Source organism: Tupaia chinensis, unplaced genomic scaffold (genome assembly GCF_000334495.1).
Source record: "Tupaia chinensis unplaced genomic scaffold, TupChi_1.0 Scaffold143756_1, whole genome shotgun sequence".
Classification (NCBI taxonomy): domain Eukaryota; kingdom Metazoa; phylum Chordata; class Mammalia; order Scandentia; family Tupaiidae; genus Tupaia; species Tupaia belangeri.
In genome coordinates this window covers 1,093,754-1,100,983 of record NW_006203605.1, presented here as the reverse complement: position 1 = coordinate 1,100,983, position 7,230 = coordinate 1,093,754, and the positions used below count along the sequence as shown (strand labels likewise).

The 7,230-nt window shown below is 50.8% G+C and overlaps 1 protein-coding gene and 1 pseudogene across 6 annotated transcripts in view; one reads left to right on the top strand and one right to left on the bottom strand.

Annotated features, from left to right (window-relative positions):
• Positions 1-550, bottom strand: part of LOC102500150 (vacuolar protein sorting-associated protein VTA1 homolog) — a 1,242-nt pseudogene extending 692 nt beyond the window's left edge.
• Positions 1-7,230, top strand: part of BBS9 (Bardet-Biedl syndrome 9) — a 296,326-nt gene that overhangs the window by 82,085 nt on the left and 207,011 nt on the right. The gene's annotated exons all lie outside the window — the stretch shown is intronic.

The following is a 7,230-nucleotide window of genomic DNA, read 5'->3' as shown; positions in this document are numbered from 1 at the left end:
TTTGAGAGGTTTTTGCTATAGGGTGCGTGCGCTCGCCAGACAGACAGAGACATAGAGACAGAAAGCGAGAAATCACCCCCCCAGGGGAGGTGGTCATGCCACAATCCCTTCTCCTCCATTCTCCTCTCGGGATCTTGGGCACGCACGCACATGCGCCCAACGTTAGTTTTAAGCCACTGGGTCCGGGACGCAAACTGCGGTCGACTACGTGGGAGTCCAGTGACATAGCCATTACGCTAACTGCTGGTTCCCTACAAAAACATTTTCAATGCATAATTTTCCAAATGGGCACAACCAACTATTTCTTGAGTAATAGCTTCGTTATCTCCCAGCTGTTTCTTAAGAGCTTCTAACTGATCCATTAACTCTGATAAAAATTTACGACATTTAGGAGTTTTACTATTAATCTTCATTCCAGTCTGCATTGCATATAAATGACAGTAATAGGCCACCACAGGGTCCTACTTGTCATGTTCCTGAGCCGTCGTCAGATGCTGCTGTATGCTCTTAAACCGTGGGGGAGCGGGGGCAGAGCAGCGAGCGCGGCCATCTCCGCTCCAGGAATCACCACTTCCTACTAGCGTGCCACCAGCACTTCCCTAGACAGTGTTTCTATAATGATGCCAAGGCCACATTTAAAGCACCCGTGTGCCTGCATCCCACTGTGTGAGAGGGCCAGTCATTGTTCATTCTTCTTTTTAAATGTTTCTTAGTTATTCTTGCTCTTCTTAATTTTCCCCAAGCTTTAAAAAACAGTTTGTGAGTTCCATGTAAACATGGAACATTGTGTTAGGAATTTGTTTGGCGTTGCATTAGGCCTATAGGTTATTTTGATGCATACCATGTTGGTAATGCCAGCTCCTCCCACTTCGACGTGCGTCTCACCATCTGTGTGGCTGTCTCTCTGTTGTTCCTGTTCACCATGTGCTTTTTTTTTTTCTGAGAGGTTTTTGCTATAGGGTGCATGTGCTCGCCAGAAAGACAGAGAGACAGACAGAAAGTGAGAAATCACCCTCTAGCGGAGATGGCCACGCCACAATCCCTTCTCCTCCATTCTCCTCTCGGGATCTTGGGCACGCTCTGCCACGTGCCGGGGGTGAGTTTAAGCCGCCGGGTCCGGAACTCAAACCACGGTCAACTACATGGGAGTCCAGCGACATAGCCATTATGCCATCTGATGGTTCCCCTACCATGTGCTTTTGTGGGCTAGCTCTCCGCTGCTCTTGTTCTTTTCTCCACCCCTCTTCACATGCCATGCACTCTGGCCAGCCCGTAGGCCCAGTGCGGAGCTGGAGGTGGAGGTCAGGGAGGGTGAGCCCTGGTACCCGCCAACATGTTGGCAGTGGTGGGCGTGCAGTCCCAACGGCACGGAGAAGGTGCCTGGTAGTAAGTGCGTGCTGTGGGGTTCACTATTTAATTGTACTTAACTTGACCTTCCCAAGGAAGTCACACTCTGAAAGTTGAGTGAGTTTGGTAAGAACCTAATTGCTTTGGGATATGATGAATGGAGTCTTTATTTTATTGCACTGAGAATTTGGGGGGCGAGTGGGTGGGGGAGGCTGGCAGACAGTGCTGTACCGGCAGTTATCTTCCCAGAGTGCCCAGGAACTGTCCCATTCTGTCTTGCCTCCATGGTAGAAGGAGTTGACTTTCGGTCTAGGCGTCCTCTTCTTAATGTCTTTTCTGTACGTTTAAGATATGTGTCTTTGGAACCAGCAGTTAGTGTAATGGCTATGTCGCTGGACTCCCACGTAGTCGACCGCGGTTCACGTCCCGGACCTGGTGGCTTAAAACTCATGCCGGGTGCGTGTGCGTGCGTGCCCAAGATCCCGAGAGGAGAATGGAGGATAGGGGACTGCGGTGTGGCCATCGCCCCTGGGGGGTGATTTCTCACTTTCTGTCTCTATGTCTCTGTCTGGCTGGCAAGTGCACGTGCCCTATAGCAAAAACCTCTCAAAAAAAAAAAAAAGAGATGTGTCTTTGGTGTTATGCAGTTTCTTACTGGGTATCTAGGGGGGCTTGTTTTCATTTATCCTATTTGGAACTTACTGGGCTTAAAATTGGATTTAAGATCAGAGACTTGGAGTAATTTTGGATAATTCTCAGCCATTCTTTCTTTCTTTCTTTCTTTTTTTTTTTTAAGGAATTATTTTACTTAATGGTCATTATTTTATTTTATTGAATTTGACCAGAGAGACAGAAGTAAAGTAAGAAAGCAAGCTGCCAGATCCGAGACTCGAACCGAGGTTAGCCTTGTGGGAGTCCAGCCGCTTTAACCACCACACCACCTGCCAGCCATCAGCCACTATTTCTTTGAAACTCGCCTCTTTCATCTTTTGTCCGTCTGCTCCTCATGGAAACCCAGCTGGATGCACGGTGGTAGGCCATCTAACCCAGTGCTCGTGTCTCTTCAGTAGTGTTTTCTTTCTCTGTTATTGATGATTTTTTTATTATTTATTTAGATTTTTTTTTCCAAGTGGATGTCAGAAAGTTTGTGGAAAAATGGAATTAAAGCATGAGTGTATTTTGGTACAAAAAGTCTGAAAGCCAGTAAGTTTTTTCATCTGTATTTTCCATTAACTGTTTGTAGACCCCTTGTAGCAAAAACACTCTTGGAGATTTGTTAACTAATTATTATTATTATTTATTTCTAAGAGTTTTATTTTGTCTTTTAAACAGCTTGCTCATAAAGTCTCTTGGTCATTTTTTAAAAAGTTAATTAATTTTTTCATAAGAGAGACACATACAGAGACCAGCAGTTAGCGTAATGGCTATGTCGCTAAGCTCCCATGTAGTCGACTGCAGTTCGAGTTTCAGACCTGGTGGCTTGAACTCACGTCGGGTGCATGTGCGTGCGTGCCCAAGATCCCGAGAGGAGAATGGAGGAGAAGGGATTGTGGCGTGGCCATCCCCCCTGGAGGGGTGATTTCTTGCTTTCTGTCTCTGTCTCTGTCTTTCTGGCGAGCGCATGTGCCCTATAACAAAAACCTCTCCAAAAAAGAAAAAAAAGAGAGAGACACATACAGAGAAGGAAGTAGAGAGTTAGGACCCTTAGCATGGCCCTCATGCCACGTCCCACCTCCTCCCCACTCTGCGTGACCCTGGGTGTGCGGGGAGGCCCTGGGAGGCAGATGCAGGGCAGTCCCACATGAGGTCGCTGTCAGAGTGTCGTGCCCCACTGTGCCACTGGCTGGCATTTCTTGGACCTTTTTTTTTCTAATTTTTATTGATTGATTGATTGTCAGAGGGCACATGCACAAGAGAGGGAGAAAAAGAGAGCGAGAGTGCGCCCAGTGGGGCATGGCCGCACGGCAGCTCCTCCCACACCTCGCTACCCCGTTGGGTTTGGGCATGCACACACATGGCTCGTGTTTCTTTCAAGTTGCTGGGGCCAGGATTTGGACAGCAGTTAGCCATGTGGGTTCCAGCCCTCTTAACCCCCAGGCTAAGGGGCTGATCCTCTTGGTCATTTTTTTTTTTAAGAGATATTTGGTATAGGGCACACGTGCTCGCCAGAGACACAGAGGGTGACACAGAGACAGAAAGCGAGAAATCACGCCTTGGGGGGTTGGCTATACTGCAGTCCCTTCTCCTCCATTCTCCTTTTGTGATCTTTGGCACGCACGCACACACACCTGGTGTGAATTTTAAGTCACTGGGTCCAGTACTCGAACTGTGGTTGGCTATTTGGGAGTCCAGCAACGTAACCATCATGACACCTGCTGGTCCCCTCTTGGTCCTATTTTTAATACTTGGTTTTATCTCTTTAAGCCAGGCGAGTGTGGCATTTTTGTCTTCTCTGTGGCTAGGTCAGTATGCGACATCTTAGTTGTCATTCTGCTTTCTGTTTATTTATTTATTTATTTATTTATTTTGGAGAGGTTTTTGCTATAGGGCGCATGCGCTCACCAGACAGACAGAGAGAGACATAGAGACAGAAAGCGAGAAATCACCCCCCAGGGGGGATGGTCACGCCACAGTCCCTTTTTCTCCATTCTCCTCTTGGGATCTTGGGCACACACGCACACACGCCCAGTGTGAGTTTTAAGCCACCGGGTCCGGGACATGAGCCGCGGTCGACTACGTGGGAGTCCAGTGACATAGCCATTACGCTAACTGCTGGTTCCCTCATTCTGCTTTCTGTTACTGTTGGTGTCTCTTCCTTGGACATAGTGATTTGTTAATTTTATTTATGGAAATGATTGGCATGTTCCTTGGAAGACTTGAGTTTCTTTTGTCGGGCGTTTCACGGTACTTCCAACCCAGTGTCATGTCGTACTAAACTCACAGACAGTGTTCTTGGGGCACCCAGCAGAGTGGACTGAGTTACAAACCCATTAAAATAAGCCTGGGTTTGTGAATACTTAGAAAGACTATTTTCCTTAATCTGGTTCCAGGTTTTGAGATGCACATTTTATTTGCTTCTCTTGGGCCTGTGGTGGTGCTGTTCCTCAGTTCTCCTGGCCTGAGGAGGTGCTGTTCCTCAGTTCTGGCCTAACAGGGTGTTGTTCCTCAGTTCTGGCCTAACGGGGTGCTGTTCCTCAGTTCTCCTGGCCTGAGCGGTGCTGTTCCTCAGTTCTCCTGGCCCGAGGGGTGCTGCTCCTCAGTTCTCCTGGCCCGAAGGGTGCTGTTCCTCAGTTCTCCTGGCCCGAGGGGTGCTGCTCCTCAGTTCTCCTGGCCCGAGGGGTGCTGCTCCTCAGTTCTCCTGGCCTGAGCAGTGCTGTTCCTCAGTCCTCCCACGTTAAGGCAGAGCTCTTTGTGGTCCCACCTGGCGCTGGCGTGTGCAGGCCAGGCCGGGTCTGCAGGCCTCTCAGGTCAGGTGGGCCTGAGTGCTCTGTCCCCGAGCCGCCGTGACTGGCCGCTGAGCCTCGCTGTCGCTGGCTCTCAGCACGTCAGGGTCTTCTGAGCTCGCAGGCTCATCCCTTTTGGTGTTTAGCTTCCGAATTTCTGCTCTCTTTTCTTGGCAGCCTATTGACGTATCTTAAAATGCTGCTTTTAACACCCACTTTATCAGTGATTTCGTGGGAGAGTGGGCATTCCTCGCTAGTCCATCTGCTTGTTTTATAGCTTGTTCACTTTGAGCTGTCATTTGAAGCGATGAGCGAGGAGCCCAGCCAGCAGCCTGGAGTGCTGTCCCAGGCGCAGCTTGTCAGTTTTCTTGAAATGCTGTCACTGAGCAGCACACGGAACTGCTGAGGGTTACATGGTGAGGTGGGTGTCGGGGTCAGAGGTCATCTGTCCTGTCAGGCACGAGGTGAAGATCAGGGCCCGGCCGAGCTGTCGAGGGCCCTGCCAGGGCTCCGAACCTCTGATTCGTAGTTATCCCGGGGAGGAGGCAGTTCTTCCTGCCTTCCGGGTGGCGGAGCTGTGCAGGCCACACTGCGAGCGCTCAGAATGCCGGCGGCCTCAGCCTGAAGCCTCAGTCCGGCCCTGCCCTGCTGGACCTTGTCCAGGGAAGGCGCAGGTGCGCCCGCTCGTGGTTGCCTTCGTCCCCGGCCCTGTAGCCTTTCGTGTTTCATTTCCTGTCACAGAGGGATGTGTGGCCCTGTTGGCCCTGAGAGCGGAAACCAGCCTGAGAGCTGGTGGGGAGCCCCTGGGACACGCTGGTGGTGCTGCCTGGGCCGTGCCTTCTGTCCATGTCTGTGTCTGCTGGCCCCTGGCCTCTCGCCCATGGCCACTGTCGCAGGCCCGAGTAGCACTCGCCTCTGAAAGGACAGTACAAACCCACTCAAGATCGCATCAGTTTTGGACAAATTTTAAAAGACCAGCCGCCTCTTGGCTTGGTTTCTTTGTTGTCAGCAGAGGGAGCCTCTGTCTCACTTTCTGGCCGCAGAGGTCCCACAGAGCTGAGGTAGCTGAGAGCCCACACACTTATGCAAAAGGCTCGCTTCCTCCTGGGCCTGAGCTGGTTTCGGAGCAGTTCCCTTTGTTCTGGAAGGAAAGACTTTTTTTTTTTTTTTTGGAGAGGTTTTTGCTATAGGGCGCGTGTGCTTGCCAGACAGACAGAGACATAGAGACAGAAAGCAAAAAATCACCCGCCAGGAGGGATGGTCACGCTGCGATCCCTTCTCCTCCATTCTCCTCCCGGGATCTTGGGCACGCACGCACACGCGCCCGGCGTGAGTTCTAAGCCACCGGGTCCGGGATGTGAACCGCAGTTGACTACGTGGGTCTAGCAACATAGCCATTATGCTAATTGCTGGTTCCCTGGAAGGAAAGACTTTTTTGTGCTTATTCTGAGTCTTTTGTAGTTGTTCCCAAATTCTGGTATGCAGGTTTCTTTAGACGTGGTTAATGCTGGGGTATAGTAGTTCTTAATGATCACCTGTTACAGTGTTTGAGTGGTGTTAAGGTAATGAGAAAGAACTGCTAAGAGCTCACGTAGTGAGTGAGTGTAAAGCTAACATCCGTTCAGCTAAAGGGCCGTACTTGGTGCTGGCGTGTTTTACCTCCTTGTTTGCCGACTTCTTAGAAAACGCTGCTGCTGCTGATGTGTTTAAATAGAACATCTCCCAAGGGGTGGCCATGTGGTGGGAGCTCCCTTGGCCTCAGGCCTCAGCGGGTGTGACTCGCTCATCTCTCCGTGAGAGTCTGAGTGCTCTGGCCAGCACCGCCCGTCCCTTCCCCTCCGCGCTCTGTGGTCGGAGTCCGGCTCTCTCAGACCTGACGCGTGAGAGCACGTGCCTTGTGCTGTCCGTGTGCAGCTGCTCCGTGTAGCTCACCTTCTGTCCTCAAGGCTCAGCCGTTGCATGTGGTAGGATTGCTGCCTCTCTGAGGGCGGAGCAGGACCTCCTGGTGTATGTGTGCATACATTTGCACATGCGTGTGCATGCCTATGACCACAGAACTTTCTGTGTATCGTAATCATGGCTAGAGATGAGAGATGAGAGGAATGGCCTTCGATTTAGTCTCTTAGTGAGTACTGAAAGTTTCCCCACCACCGTACATTATAGGGCACACTAAGCGCAGTAGCAGAAAATGAAAAGTGATCGCATGGGGGAACCAGCAGTTGGCGTAATGGCTATGTTGCTGGACTCCCACGTAGTCGACTGCGGTTCGTGTCCCGGACCCGGTGGCTTAAAACTCACGCCGGGCGCATGTGCGTTCGTGCCCAAGATCCCAAGAGGGGAATGGAGAAGGGATTGCGGCGTGACCATCCCCCCTGGGGGGGTGATTTCTCGCTTTCTGTCTGTATGTCTCTGTCTGTCTGGCGAGCGCATGCTCCCTATA